This window comes from Eriocheir sinensis, chromosome 7 (assembly GCF_024679095.1).
Source record: "Eriocheir sinensis breed Jianghai 21 chromosome 7, ASM2467909v1, whole genome shotgun sequence".
NCBI classification, from domain to species: domain Eukaryota; kingdom Metazoa; phylum Arthropoda; class Malacostraca; order Decapoda; family Varunidae; genus Eriocheir; species Eriocheir sinensis.
The window spans coordinates 256,884-280,883 of record NC_066515.1 but is presented as its reverse complement, the minus strand read 5'-3'; the positions used below and the strand labels follow the sequence as shown (position 1 = coordinate 280,883).

At 40.3% G+C, this 24,000-nt stretch overlaps 1 pseudogene; it reads left to right on the top strand.

The window, feature by feature from the left end:
• Positions 1-24,000, top strand: part of LOC126995266 (peroxidasin homolog pxn-1-like) — a 65,311-nt pseudogene that overhangs the window by 28,881 nt on the left and 12,430 nt on the right.

Here is a 24,000-nt window from a genome sequence, read left to right as displayed (position 1 = left end):
CCTGGTTAAGATTACCAACCTAAATATTTTCCTGCATCACCAATAACATATATCTAGATAGTGTTTAAAGATATACCAAGTCAATTTTTGGCTCACGTACGTTCAATAAACACTTTCAGAACAACTTTACGAGCTCCGCAAGACCAGCCTGGGACGTGTGATCTGCAACAACAGCGACAAGCTCCAGCATGTCCAGCCCAAGGTCATGCTGGAGGCTGATTCCTTCCTGTAAGTATGAGAATGACGGTCAAACTATGAGGTTCTGTATGAGTTAGTATGTGCTGTTTTAATGAGTGTGTTTACGATAGTTTTAAGCTTGTATTCTTAAGCATCTCAGAGCGCCAGATCGCCAGTTTGAAAATGGTTACATAGATAGATAGAACGTGAATACTGGATTGATGCGTGTATGTGTGTTTATGTGATGAGCTATGTGTTACGTCTACGCATGTGTTGCCATTATGAGGGAATGTTTTGGGTTAAGGAAGGGACGGATAGCTGGACAGACAGACAGAGGACCAGGTGATAGTTAACCAAGTTCTCCACCCACAGCAGTGCACCAATGGCCTCTTGCAGAATCCTTACATTCTCAAGTTCTTATATTGTAACTGCGAGGGAAAGTCTTTGGTTATGGAAGGGACGGGTAGTTAGACAGACAGACAGAGGACCAGGTGATAGTTAACCAAGTTCTCCACCCTAATCAACGCACCAATGGGCTTTTGCAGACTCCTTACGTTCACAAGTTTTTATATTGTCACTTCGAGGGGATGGCTTTGGTTAGGAAAGGCGGGTAGCTAGGCAGACAGACAGAGAACCAGGCGATAGTTAACCAAGCTCTCCACGCACAGGAACGCCCCAATGGCCTCTTGCAGACTCCTTACGTTCTCAAGTTCTTATATTGTCACTACGAAGGAATGTCTTTGGTTAAGGAAGGGACGGGTAGTTAGGCAGACAGACAGAGGACCAGGCAATAATTAACCAAGTTCTCCACCCCCAGGAACGTCCCAATGGCCTGTCAGGGGAAGAATATCAAGGGTGTGGACCTGAAGAAGTGGAAGACCGCCAGCCCCAACTTCATCATTCCCGACAAGATGCTTCAGGAGAGCATTGAGAGGGCCAGGCGCGACATCACCAACATGAGGGACTCCGAGTGGAACCTCTGGGAAGCACGTGAGTGTTGGCGTGTGTGTGTGTGTGTGTGTGTGTGTGTGTGTGTGTGTGTGTGTGTGTGTGTGTGTGTGTTTTCTTTTTTCTTTTAATTTCAACGGTTAATATTTCTAAGTGTATATTTCTGTGTGTGTGTGTGTGTGTGTGTTTTCTTTTTTCTTTTAATTTCAACGGTTAATATTTCTAAGTGTATATTTCTGTGTGTGTGTGTGTGTGTGTGTGTGTGTGTGTGTGTTCTTTTTTCTTTTGATTTCAACGGTTAATATTTCTAAGTGTATATTTCTGTGTGTGTGTGTGTGTGTGTGTGTGTGTGTGTGTGTGTGTGTGTGTGTGTGTGTGTGTGTGTTTTCTTTTTTCTTTTAATTTCAACGGTTAATATTTCTAAGTGTATATTTCTATGTGTGTGTGTGTGTGTGTGTGTGTGTGTGTGTGTGTGTGTGTGTGTGTGTGTGTGTGTGTGTGTGTGTGTGTGTGTGTGTGTGTGTGTGTGTGTGTGTGTGTGTGTGTGTGTGTGTGTGTGTGTGTGTGTGTGTGTGTGTGTGTGTGTGTTTTCTTTTTATTTCATCGGTTAATATTTCTAAGTGTATATTTCTGTGTGTGTGTGTGTGTGTGAGAGAGAGAGAGAGAGAGAGAGAGAGAGAGAGAGAGAGAGAGAGATCTACTTATCTATATGTACGTATGTAATATAATGATAATGATGATGATGATGATGATAGTGAGGTCAGTACAGGGTGGGGAAGGATGGAGGGGAGGGGAGAGTGACCTAGGATGACCCCAAATACACACAATGACCTACTTTGACTATGACATTATTATTATTATTTTTTTTTTTCTCTGACCATCTTGTGAGCCTATGGGGAGGCCTATACTGACATGACTAGTGATTGGTGTGTGTGTGTGTGTGTGTGTGTGTGTGTGTGTGTGTGTGTGTGTGTGTGTGTGTGTGTGTGTGTGTGTGTTTACTTATGGAAAAGGCCTATCAAAATCTACAGAACTATACTGACATGACTAGTGATCGTGTGTGTGTGTGTGTGTGTGTGTGTGTGTGTGTGTGTGTGTGTGTGTGTGTGTTTACTTATGGAAAAGGCCTATCGAAATCTACAGAACTATACTGACATGACTAGTGATCGTGTGTGTGTGTGTGTGTGTGTGTGTGTGTGTGTGTGTGTGTAGCCCTGGAGCCCAACTTAACAATGACACACACTGGAACATAATAATCCCATAATAAACACAAATATAACACTTAAAAATCAGGTATAAATCACAGTATAGCGTGTTCAGCGAAGTCCGAGGTGTAATTAACAGATGCCGTGAAGACTAGCTTGCCGGCACACCCTAACGCAAACACCGAACACTCTACCCTTTACATGGTAGGTCACACACACACATACACACACCCACTCCATAGATACGGAGACGGAACCACACGAGTGTAAAGCCCAGGCCTACAACTACAGCTACAACTAGGTAAATACAACTAGGTAAATACACACAATTCCCTTAACACATGTTCCCCTCTCTCTCTCTGACTGACTGCCACTAACACCTTCTAGCACACACACCAACTGACCCAAGACCCAGAACGAAGCGACAGACTAACTCCCGACCCAGACTGACCCCAAGCGGACACCCCAGGACGCAACGCCCGACCTGGGGGGGCCAACGCGTGACCCCTGACCTCATGCAAGTGCTGGTGGGCAGGGGGTCGGAAGTGTAGGGGAGTGAGGACTTGAAGTTGAGTCCGAGGGTTATGCGGGAGGCCGAGGAGCTTCTGACGGATTGCTTTAGCGCGGGTGTCAAGGCTTGGGGGTTTATGAGGCAACACGAACGGCAGCTGTGGCAGAAACGTGAGTAACTTGACCCACACGCACTTACACACGCACTCACTCACGAACACACACACTCACTCACGAATGTACTCATTTTTTGTGTGTGGGGTGGGGGTTAGAAGAGGTTGTGGTGATCCTACGCACTCATTTTTCATGTTAGGTTCGGAATATGACTTTCACCCGCACGCACGCACTCACGCACTCACAAGCCTCCTTCTCCTCCTTCCTCCTTTTCTTCCTTATTTCCTCCTCCTCCTCCTCCTCCTCCTTTTTCTCATTCAAACTTTTTTTTCTTCTCCATATTTTTCTTTCCTCCTCCTCTTCCTCCTCCTTCTCCTTTTTCTCATTCAAACTTTTTTTTCTTTTCCATATTTTTCTTTCTTCCTCCTCCTCCTCCTCCTCCTCCTCCTTTTTCTCCTTCAAACTTTTTTTTCTTTTCCATATTTTTCTTTCCTCCTCCTCCTCCTCCTTCTTTTTCTCCTTCAAACTTTTTTTTCTTTTCCATATTTTTCTTTCTTCCTCCTCCTCCTCCTTCTTTTTCTCCTTCAAACTTTTTTTTCTTTTCCATATTTTTCTTTCCTCCTCCTCCTCCTCCTCCTCTTCCTCACTCACTCACTCACTCACTCACTCACTCACTCACCCAAGACTTCATTTCAGTCACTGGCAAAGGTTATAGTCCCAGTGTGTGTGTGTGTGTGTGTGTGTGTTGATGGTGAAGGGTCTAGAGGTCACTATCATCATCATTATCATTATCATCATTGTCATTGTCATTATATTATAGCAAAGCATGTGATAGTGTAGCTGTCATTTTCATATATATACATGCATGTGTGTGTGTGTGTGTGTGTGTGTGTGTGTGTGTGTGTGTGTGAGAGAGAGAGAGAGAGAGAGAGAGAGAGAGAGAGAGAGAGAGAGAGAGAGAGAGAGAGAGAGAGAGAGAGAGAGAGAGAGAGAGAGAGAAATGTGTGTGTGTGAGAGAGAGAGAGAGAGAGAGAGAGAGAGAGAGAGAGAGAGAGAGAGAGAGAGAGAGAGAGAGAGAGAGAGAGAGAGAAAAAAAAAAATTGTGTGTGTGTGTGTGTGTGTGTGAGAGAGAGAGAGAGAGAGAGAGAAATGTGTGTGTGTGTGTGTGTGTATATATATCTAATGCTCCTCCCCCCCTTCCCTCCCCCCTCCCCCTCAGAGCTGACTGCCGACCCCAAAGGACCTCTGGGGTCAGCCTACGCCTTCAGCAAGCCCAAGGCGCAATCCGTCAAGATCTCAAACTCCTCGTTCATCCTGCAGTTTGCTTCAGCGCGATTTGTAAACAACTATTTCGCTGGGTGAGTCAAGCTAACCGAACCTTACCTTACCTATCCTATCCTATCCTATCCTAACCTTACCTAACCTTACCTAACCTATCCTAACCTTACCTAACCTATTCTATCCTAACCTTCCCTAACCTAACCTAGCCTATCCTATCCTAACCTTACCTATTCTAACCTAACCTATCCTAATCTAACCTATCCTAACCTTACCTTACCTAACCTGTCCTATCCTAACCTAACCTAACCTATCCTATCCTATCCTATCCTATCCTAACCTTACCTTACCTTACCTAACCTAACCTATCCTAACCTAACCTTACCTAACCTATCCTATCCTATCCTATCTTAACCTTACCTAACCTTACCTATCCTATCCTATCTTAACCTTACCTAACCTTACCTATCCTATCCTATCCTAACCTTACCTACCCTAACCCTGCCTATCCTAACCTATCCTATCCTATCCTAACCTAACCTAACCTATCCTATCCTAACCTATCCTAACCTTATCTTACCTAACCTAACCTATCCTATCCTATCCTAACCTTACCCAACCTAACCTATCCTATCCTAACTTATCCTATCCTATCCTAACCTTACCTAACCTAACCTATCCTATCCTATCCTCATCTATCCTATCCTATCCTAACCTTACCTAACCTATTCTATCCTAACCTTCCCTAACCTAACCTAGTCTATCCTAACCTAACCTTACTTATTCTAACCTAACCTATCCAAATCTAACCTATCCTAACCTTACCTTACCTAATCTAACCTATCCTATCCTATCCTAACCTTACTTAACCTAACCTAGGCTAGCCTATCCTAACCTTCCCTAACCTATCCTAACCTTACCAAACCTATTCTATCCTAACTTTCCCTAACCTATCCTAACCTTACCTAACCTATTCTATCCTAACCTTCCCTTACCTAACCTAGTCTATCCCATCCTAACCTTACCTATTCTAACCTAACCTATCCTAATCTAACCTATCCTAACCTTACCTTACCTAACCTAACCTAGCCTATCCTATCCTAACCTTACCTAACCTAACCTAGCCTACCCTATCCTATCTTAAGAACATAAGAACATAAGAACGCAGGAGTCTGCAAGAGGCCGGTAGGCCTGTACGAGGCAGCTCCTTTGACCCTAAGCTCCCGTGTATCTAACCCCACCTAATATCGCTGTCCATGAATTTATCTAGTCTATTTTTGAATGTGACAATTGTATTGGCACTCACCACATGACTGCTAAGCCTATTCCACTCATCCACCACCCTGTTAGTAAACCAATTTTTGCCTATGTCCCTGTTGAATCTGAATTTATCCAGTTTAAACCCGTTACTTCGTGTCCTACCCGGTTCTCTTACCAACAATACCTTATGAATGTCTCCCTTATTAAAGCCCTTCATCCATTTATAAACCTCGATCATGTCTCCACGCACCCTTCGCCTTTCTAGAGAATGCAAGTTTAACTGTTCGAGTCTTTCCTCGTATGGCAAGTTTCTCAACCCCTGAATCATCTGTCTCAACCCCTGAATCATCTTAACCTATCCTATCCTATCCTAACCTTACCTAACCTAACCTAACCAAGCCTATCCTATCCTAACCTTACCTAACCTAGCCTAGCCTATCCTATCTTAACCTATCCTATCCTATCCTAACCTTACCTAACCTAGCCTTCCCTAACCTTACCTAACCTTACCTAACCTTACTTAACCTAACCTGACCTGCCATATAGTCCTTCCCAACTTTACCAGACCCTTAGCAATGAGTCGGGTATTTACCAAACCTCAAACATGACCTCAAACCACTTCTGGCTCTTCTTTTCTCTTCTCATCTCTCCTCTTATTCTTTGTATTGTTCTTTTTATTGGTATTCTTCCTCTTCTGTTTCTTCTTCCTTAATTCTTCATATTATTATTATTATTATTATTATTGTTTTCTTTCATTTTCTTTTCTTATTTTCCTTATATCCCTGTCTTCTTTTTCATTCCTATTAACATTCTTCAGGTCAGGTCAGGTCATTACGTAGGTCATTTCTCACGACTTGACAACTAACCGACCCGTCTTTCCCCCTCCATCCCACAGGTCAGGCAGCACAAGGGCACGAAAAACACGCGCAGCCGACCGCCAGCTGAAGGACACTGAATCCGGGTCACCAAGCAACGTCCTCGACCTGATGGAAGTGTTGCCAAACATTGACGTGAGCGACATCATGGAAATCCCTAGTGTGTTTGAGTGTGACGACCAGACCTGCCTTGCGACCATACATCACGACTCCGTACGGCGACAGGATGGTGCAATAACCTCAATTTCCCGTCCTTCGGCAAGTCATTCCGGGCCAAGAGTCGTCTGTTGAGGCCCTCCTATGAAGGTGGTGAGTGTGTGTGTGTGTGTGTTAAGTTAGATGAGGATTACGTAATATCAATTCTGTGTGTGTGTGTGTGTGTGTGTGTGTGTGTGATTGACAGGCTATGAGAGAAGGGAAGGGAAGGGAAGGGAAGAGAAGAGAAGGGAAGGGAAGAGAAGGGAAGGGAAGGGAAGGGAAGGGAAGGGAAGAGAAGAGAAGAGAAGATCGACAAGACAAGACAAGAGAAGAGAAGAGAAGAGAAGAGAAGAGAAGAGAAAGAGAAAGAGAGAGAGAGAGAGAGAGAGAGAGAGAGAGAGAGAGAGAGAGAGAGAGAGAGAATGCATGTATGTGTATATGTATAGACAAACAAATTATAACCACTACTACTACTACTACTACTACTACTACTACTACTACTACTACTACTACTACTACTACTACTACCACCATTACTACTACTACTACAACTACTACCATTACTACAACAACTATCCCCCTATTTCCAGGCCTATCTAAGCCACTACTACTACTACTACTACTACTACTACTACTACTACTACTACTACTACTACTATTAACCCCACTATTCTACCTCCATTTCCAGGGCTATCAAAACCCCAAGCTACGTCGATCACAGGTCAGCCGCTTCCCTCCCCTCGGCTAATCTCGAACATGCACAACGATGTCTCGGCTCCTCATGTTCGCTACACCCTCATGGTCATGCAATGGGGGCAGCTTATTGACCATGACATCATCTTCACGCCCATCAACAAAGGTATGTGTGTGTGTGTGTGTGTGTGTGTGTGTGTGTGTAAGTAATGGTTTATTGCTAACATTTTAAGAGACTTTTCCAATTTTATAACTTTAAATATCTTGGCTATATCTATGTCTGTGTGTGTGTGTGTGTGTGTGTGTGTGTGTGTGTGTAAGTAATGGTTTATTGCTAACATTTTAAGAGAGTTTTCCAATTGTATAACTTTAATACCTTGGCTATATCTATGTCTCTCTGTTTTGTATATATCTGACCTCTCTCTCTCCCTCTCTCTCTCTCTCTCTCTCTCTCTCTCTCTCTCTCTTTCTCTCTCTCTGCAGGGTTCCAGGACTCCATTCTTGACTGCCGGCGCTGTGACTCACCCCAGACGGTTCACCCCGAGTGCCTCCCTATCGGCATTCCCTCCAATGACCCGTTCCTTCCACCAGTCAATATCTCCTCTGGGCAACCTTTCTGTATCTCTCTGACGCGCTCCATGCCGGGACAGCTGACTCTAGGTATATGAGGCCGTGCGAGCGAAAACGTACAAAGCGCCATCTGGCCAAAAATGCAATTTTGTGGTATAACACTATTTTGACCCTTCCTTTATAAGCGAGGAATGTCGGTTTGTACAAAACTGCAGTGGAAATAGGCCTGGGAGTCCTTCAAAATAACCCTACATTATCACCTACGCAGTTGAAAGTGAGATAAGAAAGCAGTCGCGAGCGAAAATGTACAGAGCGCCAATAGCATCACTGCAAACGTGCAAGCTTTTCCGTCTAGCGCGTAGTGCAAACTCTTAGCATTTATTGTTTATTAGTATATTTTACGTTTTGTAACTTCCTTCATGTTCCGGATTATTATGAATATCATGAACTGTGTATGACATATTAAAAAGTTAATTAATATTGCACATCATGGATGTTTTTGAAAAACCTACTTTTTCGGACCTATATATTTTTTTTTTTATAACTGAGTACATGCCAATATTCTACATACCTTAACCTTCATTTTGGTCTTTGATTGAAGTGTCCACCTTAAAAACCAATGAAGTTATGATAATTTAAACATTGCAAAACTTTAAACGCGATTTCCCGCATTTAAAAAAATGGCGCTTTGTACGTTTTTGCTCGCACGGCCTCATATGTGTGTGTGTGTGTGTGTGTGTGTGTGTGTGTGTGTGTACCTAACTTACCCCAACTTAACTTAACCATTATCTAAGTTGGTCTTGAAATCATAAATCGTATGTGTATGTGTGTGTGTGTCTGTGTGTGTGTTTACATTGTTTTCTTTTTATACTTATCTTCTCTCTCTCTCTCTCTCTCTCTCTCTCTCTCTCTCTCTCTCTCTCTCTCTCTCTCTCTCTCTCTCTCTCCTTGACCTTTCTTGACCCAGGTTACCGAGAGCAGATGAACCAGGTCACTGCATTTGTGGACGCCTCACACACCTATGGCTCAGACAAGTGTGAACAGAGACAGCTGAGAACGATAACGGTGAGGGTTTGTTATTGTTATTATTATTATTATTATTATTATTATTATTATTATTATTATTATTATTATTATTATTAATAGTATTGTTGTTGTTATTATGGAAGGGAAGGAAAGGAGAGAGAGAGAGAGAGAGAGAGAGAGAGAGACGGCGAGGTTGGGTGCGCGGCTGACGGCTGCTCCTGATTATAGCCTATTTTTCCGCGTGCAAAAAATCCTCAAGAGCCAGTAATATCGCTGGCTGCTCCAGGTATGTCTCAACCCTCGTTTTAAGTCAAAACATGGGATAATACTGTACAAGACATGGTATAAATGACTTATAACTGACATACCCCACAGTCAGCCTCCTGTCAGCCCTGTTAAGAAAACGTAAACAAGCGTAAACAAACCCCTTCACCCTCCTCCATGATATATTTCCCCACAATTTCTGTTGCCGTACTACATTATTCCAGCCAAGATGTCTAATCGACAATTGCGGAGCATGAATAAGGCCACGAGTGCGGAGGAAACAATGGGTGGAGCCTCCAGCATTTCTGGGGTGGGCGCTACCATCACCACTATCAGCACCAACACAAGCGATGTGGTAGGCGGGGTGGGCGGTATCACCACCACTACAGTACCTAACCCAGCTGACATTATCTCCAAGGAGCTTCCCGACACCAGCATCTCAGGTGAAATGCTTCCAGTGGTTAACATCATCATCATCAAAGTGATACAAAACCAATTTGACTCATACCTTGCTAAAATTGACTTGTTAAATACTGAAAAAGACAAGGAAATAGAGCAGTTAAGGAACAAAGTTAACACTATGGAAACCAAAATGACACAGTTAGAAGCAATGATTGATGATGTTGACCAATATGAGAGAAGAGACTTAGTGATATTCAGTGGTCCTTCCTTGCCCGATGAATCAGTCAATGAAAACCCATCAGACATAATAGTTAACACAATAAAACAACAACTCCATGTCAACATGACCCACGCTGACATAAATGTGGCCCACCGTCTAGGACCTAAATCACAAGGAAGAAAGAGGCCTGTAATTGTCAAGCTACAAAACCGCCTCAAAAAATCTGAACTTGTTCAGGCCTGCATCACCATCAGACCACACCTTCATATTAATGAAAGCCTAACACCCAAACGAAGAGCAATATTCAACACGATTCGCAAAATCAGATCAGAACACAAAAATCTCTTCCAACAATGTTACACCTCTGATGGCAGGATAATTGTTAAACTTAAAAGCTCTCCAACAAAGTATACCTTGACAACAGATCAATCACTTCAAGATTTTGTAGATAAGCATCCTATTTTTAAAGATTCGCTACATGACTGAGGTTTAACATGTCCTAGCAAATACCAGTTTCACACCCAATAACTTTCCTAGTTATTTTGAATTATATTCTTTTACCCACTATATCTATGGCTCCTTTCATAATCATCTATACTTATGTCGATGCACATTGTGTTTTATTTCTATATTATTCTGCCTGACTATGTCAACATTAACTATAGACAAATGACTTACACTTGAGCAATGTTGTGACTTTACAATAGTTTATATATATATTTTTTTTCTTTTCTGTTTTGTCTCATATTGGTAAATTATTTAATCTTATATGTATGTATTATTGTTCTCTTTGTTTTTTATTTTCTCTATGTTTCTATACACTTTTTTTGCCTGACTTGACACAATTTACTCTAAACACATCAGTACTTATGCTCTTATGACATATTATGACTTTGTACTAATGTTATGCACAATACTTTCATATCTGGAGCGGCTAATCTGCCCTCATTTCTTTTTTGTTTTTATTTTGTTTTGTTTTTTCTCAATCATTCCCTTCAGCACCAGACTATACAAATAACCAATACACTTCTTTCTCTCTCCCCTATCTTCTACTTAGATATCTATTCGTACATTCTCTTATCAATTCTTCTAGCGTTCCCCATTTGTTTAATACTTTTCTTTGTATCTTTTTTCTCTCTTTCATATTATTTGTTTTCTATTCTATCCTTATTATGAATCCTACACAGTCAGAATCTCTTTAACACACTTTTTAGTATAGATGAAGAGCATAATGATGATGATGTCGGTCGCATGATACTGAATTCCATGTACAGCAGCTTAAACTATGACAACATATGCAAATACCATGATCTTACTTCTTATAAATCAGCAATCCCCCTAAATTGCAAAGATTACCTCAATATTCTCACTGTTAATGCCCGGTCTTTAAACAAAAACTATGACCATCTGATTTCCTTACTGAAAACATTGCACAAACTTCCAGATATATTATGTATTACAGAAACTTGGATTAAACCCAGTAATGTTCATTTATTTAATATAGAAGGCTTCAACTCTTTTCATACATATAGACCAGAAGGATCCATAGGTGGTGGTGTGTCAATATATGTCAACAACAACATCCCCAGTGCATTGCTCAAGGACAACCAAAGATGTGATGTAAACATTGAAATGTGCACTGTTAAAATCAGTATTGATAAGACTCCATATATCATATCGTCTCTATATCGTCCTCATAGTAAACATACTAACGTTAATGAATTCAACGCCATCATGGACAACCTTCTATCACAGAACACTTTTATTAATAGCCGAACAGTGATCACTGGTGACTTCAACATTAACCTCTTAGAACATGAGCAACATTTACCCACCAATAACTTCCTTGTAACTATGCAGTCATTCAACTATTTCCCACATATATCTAAACCAACTAGATTTCCTGATAACATTATTACAGATGCTCCATCCCTCTTAGACCACTTCTGGACAAACTTTACTGTACCCACTTCATCTGGCATACTCCACTTTCCCATAAGCGACCATCTCCCTGTATTTCTAAACATTCCAGTAATAGAGACACACTCTGCTAAGCACCAAATTTCCTTTAGGTTAAATTCACACCATAACCGTAGAAATTTTTCAACTCAGTTCTCTGAAGTAAACTGGAATGCCCTACTAAACAATAATGACACAAATATTAACTGCAACCTATTTTTAGACAAAACATATAGCATTTACTTTTCCTGCTTCCCTAAAAAGACTAAATTCATTTCAAATAAGCGCCTTCAAAACCCTTGGATGACAAAGGGAATACTAAAGTCAATTCAACAAAAGTTTACCTTATATAAATCATATAAAATAGGAATGCTTGATCATGATACATATAAAACATACCGCAATCACTTAACTAACATTATTAAACGAACTAAAGCTAATTATTACAGTCAAAAATTTTCAGATTTTAAACTAAGCACAAGGAAGATTTGGGAACTAATAAATGATATTGGAAATACAAAGTCAAAGATCCAGACAACAAGTAAATCCATAACAGTAAATAGTCAGACAATTAACGACCCTCATGAAATCTCAGTTGCATCCAATAAGTACATCTCACAAATAGCCCCCAAGCTTGCTGATGAACTGGCACCCTCACAAATTTCTCACAATTCCTATTTAAGAGGTAACTATTCGAGCTCAATGTTAATGCCTCCAATAACTCATAGCGATATCATTGCTGCAATCCAGTCCCTTAAAAACAAAAAAGGCCACATTGATGAAATTCCTACTGAAATAATAAAAGAAAACAGAGAATTATTTGCCATCCCCCTTACAACATTATTCAATCAGTCAATACAGGCTGGCACCTTCCCGGACAGGTTTAAGCAGGCCAAAATCATCCCGATTCACAAAACTGGTAGTAAAATTGACATCTCTAATTATCGACCTATTTCCATTTTACCTATATTTTCCAAAATTTTTGAAACTATTATGAAGAAACATCTAATAATGTTCTTAAACAAAATGAAAATATTAAATGACAAACAATTTGGCTTTAGACCTGGTCTTAGTACGTTTGACGCTATAAATACCTTCATGTTTGATCTATACAACGCACTTAACAACAACAAATCTATCATTTCCATTTTCATTGATTTCCGCAAAGCATTTGACACTGTCCAACCCAACATTCTGCTAGATAAAATGTACCATTATGGGATTCGAGGCTGTATTTATGACTGGTTCACCTCTTACCTAAATAACAGAATCCAATACACAATATTTGATAAGATAACTTCCCATACAGAACCAGTTCATTTGGGAGTACCACAAGGTAGTATACTGGGACCCATATTGTTTCTTTTATATATCAATGACATCTGTAACATTTCCAATTCACTAAAACCTATACTATTTGCTGATGACTCTACATTATCTATGATTGGTGACAAACCCTCAGATCTGGTGCACACTGCAAATAGGGAACTTGTTAAATTCTCTGAATGGTGTATAGCTAACCGCTTAACGGTGAATACATCCAAAACTTACTACATGCTTTTTACTAACACCACAACTAAGTACCAGCCACTACCAAATCTTAGCCTCTTAAATGATGACATTCTACAAGTAAATAAGACAAAGTTTCTTGGATTAACTATTGACAAAAATTTAAATTTCAAACATCACATTTCCCATCTTTCTTTAAAATTATCCAGAACATTTCCACTTCTCCTAAAAACCAAACCGTATGTTCCTCCAGATATTCTTAAACGTATATATTACGCACATATTTATCCACATTTAAACTATTGTAATGCTATTTGGTCCACCACGTACCCCAGTCATTTACAACATCTCAATGTATTACATAAGAAAATCATCAGAATAATTACTAATAGTGACTTTTGTGAACACACCCCTCCACTATTCTAGTCTTTAAATATATTAAATCTCAGTGACATCACAAGGCTTAACATAGCGTCCTATGTATTCAAACATAAAGACAATCAGCAACACTGCAGCTCCAAATCATAACTACCACACCCGCAACCAAAACTCTTTACAGTTACCCAGACCTAAGCTCACCCTCTATAAACACTCCCTTATGTGTCAAGGACCCAAGATTTGGAATGACATCCCACCTTTCATCAAACACTCACCCAGCCTTAAGACCTTTCAATGCAAATACAAGAAATATCTCTTGTCCCTATATTAATCACCAAACGTCAAATCTACTTGCAAATGTTTACAATTTCAATATGTGTTTAATGTTTATCTATCTGCACTTATGTTATCCACCATTCTTTTGTATTATCATTCTTAGGATCACCAATTGGCCCCTCACTTATATTATGTGTACATGTATATGTCAGGTGAGTGCAAATGTGTGTATATGGGTATATGTATACAATTTTGTAGGAGCTTTTGTATGCACATTCAAGTGAACATGTGAGTATGATATTATCAGTAGTGCTTCTGTAATTCAGTATTCTTATCAAGTGCCATTTTATTGAGTTTTTTTATCCTTAACTGATTTCTGAGTCAAACTTGATTGATTATAAAAGAACATTATGTTTTTCTCTTCTTTCTCTTCTTTATTCTTTCTCAGTTTGTTATTGAGCTTTGTTTTTTTTTCCTTTATTCTGAATAATTTTCTTCTTCTATTATCTTTCATTCATGATTTGTTATATTTCCATTCTTAATATAATTGATTTACCAAGAAACTATCCATTATGCTTTAATATTATCTTATTTTCTTTATAATGTGTGTTAAACATTTTTTTTCTGTTTTCCTGTTTTGTATTTTTTTGTATCCTTGTATTTTCTTTTATCCTAATGCTTCTTGCCCAAAAAGCCTTAGCTTATAAAGGGCTGTTTGTCTCATCAAAAATTGTAAGAGATAAATATATGTTGTTTTTGACAAACATAATAAAGTGTTTAAAGTGTTTAAAGAGAGAGAGAGAGAGAGAGAGAGAGAGAGAGAGAGAGAGAGAGAGAGAGAGAGAGAGAGAGAGAGAGAGAGAGCTAATATCACCATTGTCACTCTACAGGATGGCAAGGTGCGTGGCACTCCTAACCCCTTGAGAGGCAAGCTGCTGCTGCCCACTGAGCAGGAGAATCATGAGTGCCAGGCACCATCAGGAAGGTGTTTCATAGGAGGTAGGTCCCCAGAGAGTGCCATACACAGCCTGGCACTACACAACACCATTGGCACTGTAGAACACCCTGATACTACACACTGCATCTTGGCACTATATACAACAGCTTGGCACTATATGCAGAACACCCTTGGCACTATAGAACAGCCTGGCACTATACAGAACACCCTTGGCACTACACACAACCCTTGGCACTTTAGAACATCTTGGCACTATATACAACAGATTGGCACTATATGCAGAACACCCTTGGCACTATAGAACAGCCTGGCACTATACAGAACACCCTTGGCACTACACACAACCCAACTCTTCTTCTTCTTCTTTTTCTTCCTCTAATTCTTTTTCTTCTTCTTTTTCTTCCTCTAATTGTTTTTCTTCTTCTTTTTCTTCCTCTAATTGTTTTTCTTCTTCTTTTTCTTCCTCTAATTCTTTTTCTTCTTCTTTTTCTTCCTCTAATTCTTTTTCTTCTTCTTTTTCTTCCTCTAATTCTTTTTCTTCTTCTTTTTCTTCCTCTAATTCTTTTTCTTCTTCTTTTCCTTCCTCTAATTCTTCTTCTTTTTCTTCCTCTAATTCTTCTTCTTCTTTTTCTTCCTCTAATTCTTTTTCTTCTTCTTTTTCTTCCTCTAATTCTTTTTCTTCTTCTTTTTCTTCCTCTAATTGTTTTTCTTCTTCTTTTTCTTCCTCTAATTCTTCTTCTTTTTCTTTTTCTTCCTCAAATTCTTTTTCTTCTTTTTTTTCTTCCTCTAATTGTTTTTCTTCTTCTTTTTCTTCCTCTAATTCTTTTTCTTCTTCTTTTTCTTCCTCTAATTCTTTTTCTTCTTCTTTTTCTTCCTCTAATTCTTTTTCTTCTTCTTTTTCTTCCTCTAATTCTTTTTCTTCTTTTTCTTCCTCTAATTCTTTTTCTTCTTCTTTTTCTTCCTCTAATTCTTTTTCTTCTTTTTCTTCCTCTAATTCTTTTCTTCTTTTTCTTCCTCTAATTCTTTTTCTTCTTCTTTTTCTTCCTCAAATTCTTTTTCTTCTTCTTTTTCTTCCTCTAATTCTCTTTCTTCTTTTTCTTCCTCTAATTCTTTTTCTTCTTCTTTTTCTTCCTCTAATTCTTTTTCTTCTTCTTTTCTTCCTCTAATTGTTTTTCTTCTTCTTTTCTTCCTCTAATTCTTTTTCTTCTTCTTTTTCTTCCTCTAATTCTCTTTTTTTTTTCTTCCTAATTCTTTTTCTTCTTTATCTTCCTCTAATTCTTTTTCTTCTTCTTTTTCTTCCTCTAATTCTTTTTCTTCTTTTTCTTCCTCTAATTCTTCTTTTTCTTGTCCTTTTTTCTTCTTCTAATTCTTTTTCTTCTTCTTTTTCTTTCTCTAATTCTTTTTCTTCTTCTTTTTCTTCCTCTAATTCTTTTTCTTCTTCTTTTTCTTCCTCTTATTCTTTTTCTTCTTTTTCTTCCTCTAATTCTTCTTTTTCTTGTCCTTTTTTCTTCTTCTAATTCTTTTTCTTCTTCTTTTTCTTTCTCTAATTCTTTTTCTTCTTCTTTTTCTTCCTCTAATTCTTTTTCTTCTTCCTTTTTCTTCTTCCAATTATTTTTCTTCTTCTTTTTCTTCCTCTAATTCTTTTTCTTCTTCCTTTTTCTTCTTCTAATTATTTTTCTTCTTCTTTTTGTTCCTCTAATTCTTTTTCTTCTTCCTTTTTCTTCTTCTAATTATTTTTCTTCTTCGTTTTCTTCCTCTAATTCTTTTTCTTCTTCCTTTTTCTTCTTCTAATTATTTTCTTCTTTTCTTCCTCTAATTCTTTTTTTCTTTTTCTTCCTTTAATTCTTTTCTTCTTCTTTTTCTTCCTCTAATTCTTTTTCTTCTTTTTCTTCCTCTAATTCTTTTTCTTGTCCTTTTTCTTCCTCTAATTATTATTATTCTTCTTTTTCTTCCTCTAATTCTTCTTTTTCTTCCTTTTCTTCCTCTAATTCTTCTTCCTTTTTTTCCTCTAATTCTTCATCTTCTTCTTTTTAATCCAATCTTTATTTTTCTTGTTGTACTTTTTCTCCCAGGCGACACTCGGCCTCTGAGCAGCCAGGTCTCACCGCGCTTCACACCCTCATGATGCGTGAGCACAACCGCGTCGCTGGTGAGCTCAAGCGCCTCAACAAGCACTGGAGCGACGAGCAGCTCTTCCAGAACGCTCGGCGGATCGTGACGGCCATCAACCAACATGTGACGTACAATGAGTGGCTGCTGAGAGTCCTGGGATGGAACGCAGTCAACCTGTATGGCCTTAACCTGCTGCCAGAGGGATACTATGAAGGTGAGAGACTCTAGGGTGCCACTAAGGGTTGTAGGGCACTATGTTCAAGGGGCACTAAGCTTAAGAGGCACTGGGCTTGATGGCTAACTAGTGCTATGTAAAGCTTGAGGGTGACTTGTGCTCTTTGAAATAAAACTCTGACCTCCTTATGACGTAAAATACACCTCAAATACATGATAGACACCCATGATAGTTATACTGGAAGTGTCGTTTTGGTTACACACAATAGCTAACCCAGAGAGTGCAGATTTAAATGCTTAAGTCTGTCCTCGTATGGCAAGTTTTTCATCCTCCTCTGTTCAGATTCTAACACAGCTCACTCTCTCCTTCTCTTCCATCTCCTCTCGGCAGGTTACGACGCATATTGCAACCCTACGGTCCTCAACGAGTGTGGAATAGCTTTCCGCTTCGGCCACTCCCTGCCGAAGCCCTCCCTGGAGCGGATGGACGGAATCTTCGCCAAGTAGGACCCTCCCGTCAAGCTGAGCGAGCACTTCTTCAACCCAGACTTGCTCTACCAACCGGGAATGCTCGACAAAATTATCCGAGGGCTCACGACTGTCTCCATGGAAACGCTTGACCAGTTCTTGACGGATGAGGTCACGAACCATCTATTCGAGGACAAGAAGAGGCCGTTCTCTTTGACCTTGCATCACTGAATATCCAGAGAGGTCGCGATCATGGACTACAACCTTATAATTAGTACCGAGCGCTGTGTAACCTTACGCGAGCGAGAAGCTTTGATGACCTACACCGGGAAATCGCACGGCCGGTCATTGAGCATATGAGGCGGACGTACGCACGCGTTGACGATACTGACCTCTTCACTGGCGGCCTAATCGAAACGCCACTCCACGGAAGACTCGTAGGACCCACCTTCGGCTGTATCCTCAGCATCCAGTTCGGAAACCTTCGGAAGTGTGACCGCCTCTGGTACGAAAATTCTGACCCCTTGGTACGATTCACCGACCCACAGCTGACGGAGATAAGGAAGGTGAGTCTCGGTCGAAGGGAAATCGCATATGTAATTTTTTTCTCTTCTCTTATTTTCTTGGTATTCTCCTTCCTCTCTCTCTCTCTCTCTCTCTCTCTCTCTCTCTCTCTCTCTCTCTCTCTCTCTCTCTCTCTCCTTACTTCATTTCTTTCTCCTCTTCCTCCTCTCTCTCTCCCTCTCCTGAGGTGAGTCTCGGTCAAATCGTATACGTAATTTTTTTCTTTTTTCTTGTTTTCTTGGTATTCTCCTTCCTTTCTCAACCTTTCTTCATTTCTTTCCTCACCTTCTCTTCCTCCCTCTCTTCCTCCTCTCTCTCTCCCTCCTTTCCTCCTCCTCCTCCTCCTCCTCCTCCTCTCAAGTCCACTAATACTGAAGCACACATGATCTATCAAACACATTCTATCAGGCATTTTAAATCACTATGTTGTTATGAGTGAGTTTATCCTTGCAAAGTCTATCAATAAGTTCTAAGTCCTTTCCTTCCTTATATAGTGTGAGTATGTGTGTTAATATGTCTACTAAATCTCTATGTTAATGTGAGTTTTTTTCCTTGCAAAGTCTATCAATAAGTTCTAAGCCATTTCCTTCCTTATATAGTGTGAGTGTGTGTATTAATAAATATACTAAATCTCTATGTAAGTCTGAATGAGTGTTTTCTACCAGTCTGTCAATAAGTTCTTTCCTTGTGTCGTAAATAAGAATTCTAACGTGTGTAATTCTTGCAGGTCACGCTTGCCAAGATGCTCTGCGATAACTGTGATAATGTGGAGAGTGAGCAACAGTCCGCCTTTGACCTTCCTGACCCTTTCCTGTAAGTGAGACTGTTTGGGGGTTAGGTCAATATTGTTAAAGGTCACCGGCTCACATTACAACTGTTTCCCAAGGCCACAGAGAAGATTATCCGGGTTTTCTTGGGTGTTTTTCCAGTTCAATGTGCAGAAGTCAGGTAAAACTCATATATATTTGACTAGGCTTTCGTATGAGTTGTAGGCATTTTCAGGGGTATTTTTATGACCCCAGTGGTAGTTTGAACCTTCCTCTGTACCATGAATCTGAGAAACATATCTGACAAGACTTTCATAGGAGTTTGGGGCATTTCCGGGGGTAGTTTTATGACCCTGGTGGTAGTTTGAACCTTCATCTGTACTGTGAACCTAAGAAATATATTTGACAAGACTTTCCTAGGAGTTCAGGGCATTTCCAGGGGTAGTTTCATGACCCTGGTAGTAGTATGAACCTCCATCTGTATTGTGAACCTAAGAAAACATATATTTGACAAGGCTTTCATAGGAGATTTGGGCACTTCCAGGGGTAGTTTTATGACCCCAGTGGTAGTTTGACCCTTCCTCTGTACCAAGAACCTAAGAACACGCATATTTGACTAGGCTTTCATACGAGTTCAGGGCATTTCCAGGGGGAGTTTTATGACCCCAGTGGTAGTTTGACCCTTTCTCTGTACCAGGAACCCCAAAACACAGACATGAGAACCCAGTTAACCTCATTTTTGACCTCTGGAAATTGTCAACATGGGAAGCGGAAACTTCTCATCACACCAACCAGACACAGTGATGATCCCATTGATGTTTCAGGAACCCTCGTGTGTCCTGCTGGGGATCAACCCGGAGCTGTGGAAGGAGCGCGTGTCATGTGGGGTCGACAAGACTAATATTGACATCGGGGCAGCCGAGCGCATATCACCCTGTGTCATGTGCACCTGTACCAAGGAAGGGGTGAGTGATGTGTGTGTTTTCCTTGCTATAGGGGGGTGAGGAAGAGTGACAAAAGTGAAGGGGTGAGAGATATGTGTTTGCCCTTGCTATAGAGGGGTGAGGAAGGGTGACAAAAGTGAAGGGGTGAGTGATGTGTGGGGGGTGAGGAAGGGGTGACAAGAGTGAAGGGGTGAGTGATGTGTGGGGGGTGAGGAAGGGTGACAAGAGTGAAGGGGTGAGTGATGTGTGGGGTGGTGAGGAAGGGGTGACAAGAGTGAAGGGGTGAGTGATGTGTGGGGGGTGAGGAAGGGTGGCAAGAGTGAAGGGGTGAGTGATGTGTGGGGGGTGAGGAAGGGTGACAAGAGTGAAGGGGTGAGTGATGTGTGGGGGGTGAGGAAGGGTGACAAGAGTGAAGGGGTGAGAGATATGTGCATAGCTGGGCACGATAACAGAAAACCTTATTCCCGATAACCGATATTCGTTAACTAGAGACACAAATATAGGCGATAACCGCTAACCGATACCCGATATAAATCCACAATTCCGATACTAGCTAGCGATAAGTCCGATAGGCGAAAACGATACTATATTGATATTTCAGATACAACAACATTGATGAATTCAAATTTTCATTATCTGTATTTTAGGAAACTTACAAAACCTTAAAACCACACGTTGACACGTACCTATGGACAGTAATACTAAAAATGCCTGAACCGGTGTTGTGTTGTTTGGCGTCCACACCGTCAAAAATTGTTTACAAACACTGGTCTCTCATGAACAGTGCATGCTCAGACCAGCAAGCGTAGACGTGTACAGTCTCACAAAGCTTTTAAACCGTAATTAAGAGTTGCTGGAAGGCTGAATCAGACATATAGTACCACTACCACCATCCTCGCTGTTTCTAGAACGACACTCTGTATGAGGTGTATATATATGTACAGAGTGTACGTTGTTCTAGAAACAGCGAGGATGGTGGTACTGTATGTTTGATTCAGCTTTCCAGCAACTCTTAATGTGTTAAAAAAGCATTGTGAGACTGAACAGGTCTACACTTAATGGCTTGAGCATGCGCAGTTCACGAGAGACCAGTGTTTGTAAACAAAAGCGCCAGCTTTTGACGATGGGACACCAAATAACACAACACCGGGTGCCTTCAGTATCATGGCATGGTCACAAACGAATATGGAATATCAAATTTGAGGCAGTGAATAATCATTTTTGGGGCAAAGTTAAATGATTTTTCTCTATGATATATTGATTTTTGAGTAGCATAAAAAAAAATAGCCTTGTGTTTTAATTTTCATGATCTAAGCATGAAATCTCATCACCGAAGATATCTCATACCCCGAAGTTTTTTCATACAACACCGGGCCACGCATGCGCAGTAGGGAGACAACGTTTTTTCTGAGAGGCGGAAAAAAAGTAGCGATTATCGCTAGTTTGGTTACAAAAGTAACGAAGATACCGATATATATTTAAATAAGTAGCGGATGGTCGATAATCCGATTTTGTTATCAGCGATAAAGTATCGCGATAAAGTATCGCGATAACGCCCAGCTATGGATATGTGTTTGTCCTTGCTATAGTTACCCTGTTCTCATGCCAAGCATCTGCTAGTGAAGTCTTTCTCCTCGGGTGCACCTTCTGAAAGCCCCGGTCCATGTTCAGATGTTTCCGTACAGTGCCACTATTCATGTCAAAAGTTACCCTGTTCTCACGCCAAGCATCTTTCTTTCTCTTTAAACATGATATTATTGTATCGTGTGGGGACCCAGCCTCCTGGTACTGAAGGGAAGTGTGTGGTGTACTGTATAGGTTAAGTATATGCGGTTACGGGTATGTGGTACGTTACACAGGGACCTGTTTGGGTGAGCTATGAGTGCGGATCTTTGCTCTCTATCTCCAGAGTCTGTGTAGTCCACTGTAAGTCAGATTATACTGCTTACTGTACCAGGAACTACCTTCTGAATAAAGCCTGTATTCTTGAACTTAATGACACTGCAGTTTGCTTGTTTGAAAACCTGTTATGACTGTTTCCCAAAGCCACAGAGAAGGCTAACCGGGTTTTCATGGGTGGTTTAACCATTCATGGTGCAGAGGGAGTATAACCCTTCTACTGTACCAAGAACCTCAAACATTGTATTGGTTGTATTAGTGTCGTATTCAAAAACATTTTGTCCCCTGAGTGAGGTCAACTGACAGGGCTTTCATAGGAGTTGTGGGCATTTCCAGGGGTAGTTTTATGACCCTGGTTGTAGCAAGACCTTTCCTCTTTACCATGAACCTATAAAACAAGTCAAAAGAACCCAATTCATCTCCTTTACGGCCTTTGGAAGTAGCTGATGTGAGGAGCGGAAATGTCCGAGGCTCACATTCTTGAAAAAGCCATTCCGTAGGAGGTTTGGGCATTTCCAGGGGTAGTTTTATGACCCTGGTGATAGATTAACCCTTCCTATGTACCATGAACCTTCAAAACCACTCAATTAGAACCCAATTGATCTCCTTTTTGGCATCTGACAGTCACATTCTTAAAAAATATCATTCCAAGCGCACACATTTGACAGGCTTTTGTAGGAGTTGTGAGAATTTCCAGGGGCAGTTTGATTACCCAGGTGGTAGTTTTAACTTTCTCCTTACTGTGAATCTTAAAACAAGACTCTTGAGACCTTGATTGATCTCCTTATTGACCTTTGCAAGTAGCTGACGTGAGGGGCGGAAGGGTCTGCCTCATAGATCTTAGGAAGGGAAGTTTGAGACGTACCTTGAATCAGCTCCTTGACGACAGTAGACTCCATGGCTGGCGTTCCTTCCTCCTTGTCTTCCTCAAATTCCAGACTTTCCTCCTCTGTGATGTACCTTTCTCTCTCTCTCTCTCAGTTCTAATCATTCCTTCTTTATTTAGTTTTATTTATATATATCCTCATCGTCTGTTTTACTTCCCTTTACTTACCTTAATCTCTCTCTTTTCCGCCTCCTCCTCCTCACTTTCCTCCTCTCATACGTACATCCTTCTCGGTAAATCCTTTTCACTGTATCGTATATATAGTTCCATTATTTGCTTGTTTCCCTTCCTCCTCATCTCTTAACGTATAAACGAGGCTTACGGCAGAGAAATCCTAAGGCACGATGACCTATTCTTACGTATACTAGAGTACGTTCACACACTGAGAACAGATTACGAGACTTCCAGCCCTCCGCTCATCCTATGCAAGGTTTATTTTCCCTTGCAAGTAACTATATCTTGTTCTTCCTTTCCCCCCTTGCTAACGAGAACATAATTATTGTTATATTGCTCGTCATGATGTACGTTACAAGGGAAAGTGACCCTCCGTCTGCCCCATAAAAGTTGAGCTTCCATTTTGATTCGTCCCTCGTTCATCCTTGGAGGGGTAGTCTGTCTTTCCCAGTGCAAATTAGAGTTAAATTGCTATGTTATGATACTAATTGCAAGGGGAAAGAAACCCTTCGTACAATTACAAAAGGGTCGCCATTCCTAATGTCACCTCACTTCTCTGCCGTACACCTCAAATGTTAGTCTGTGATATGTTATCTTTTATTTTATCTACTTTCTCTTTGTCTAAGGTATATATGTCATAGTAATAATCTCATGTCTGTCTTATTTTCTTGGTTGTATATCTAAGGTCTCGTCTTGCTTCGTCTTTGAGTTCTCATTTTTTTAGACTTTGTTTTCACGTCTTTTATTTCATATGTTATTATTGTCTCTTAACTTCCATTGCCTTTTCAATGACTTTTGAGCTCTTTATGTATGCATTCTCTCCTCTTGTAAGTTCCCTTCGTCGTCTTCTCTCGTATCTTATATCTCATGTTTATTGCCTCTTTTCCAATCTCTATATAATTCTTTTTATATTATAAGTTGTTTTTTCTGTATGAAAATGAGCTTCTCCCTTTAATATATATAGAATTAGCTTTTAAAAAAGATCAAAGTAACTAGATATATCAGCTTACGGCTCAAAAATACCTTGAAAACGATAAAAAAATGCTGTAACTTGCTTTAAAAGTAGCCTGAAAAATGTACCTAAGTCAATTATACCTAAAAACGTGTCCAGAGATTAGCTAAATGGGTTTGGGGCAAGATAAAGTCATAGGTGTGGCCCTTAAGTTTATTTATAAGACTTCATAGTAAAGAT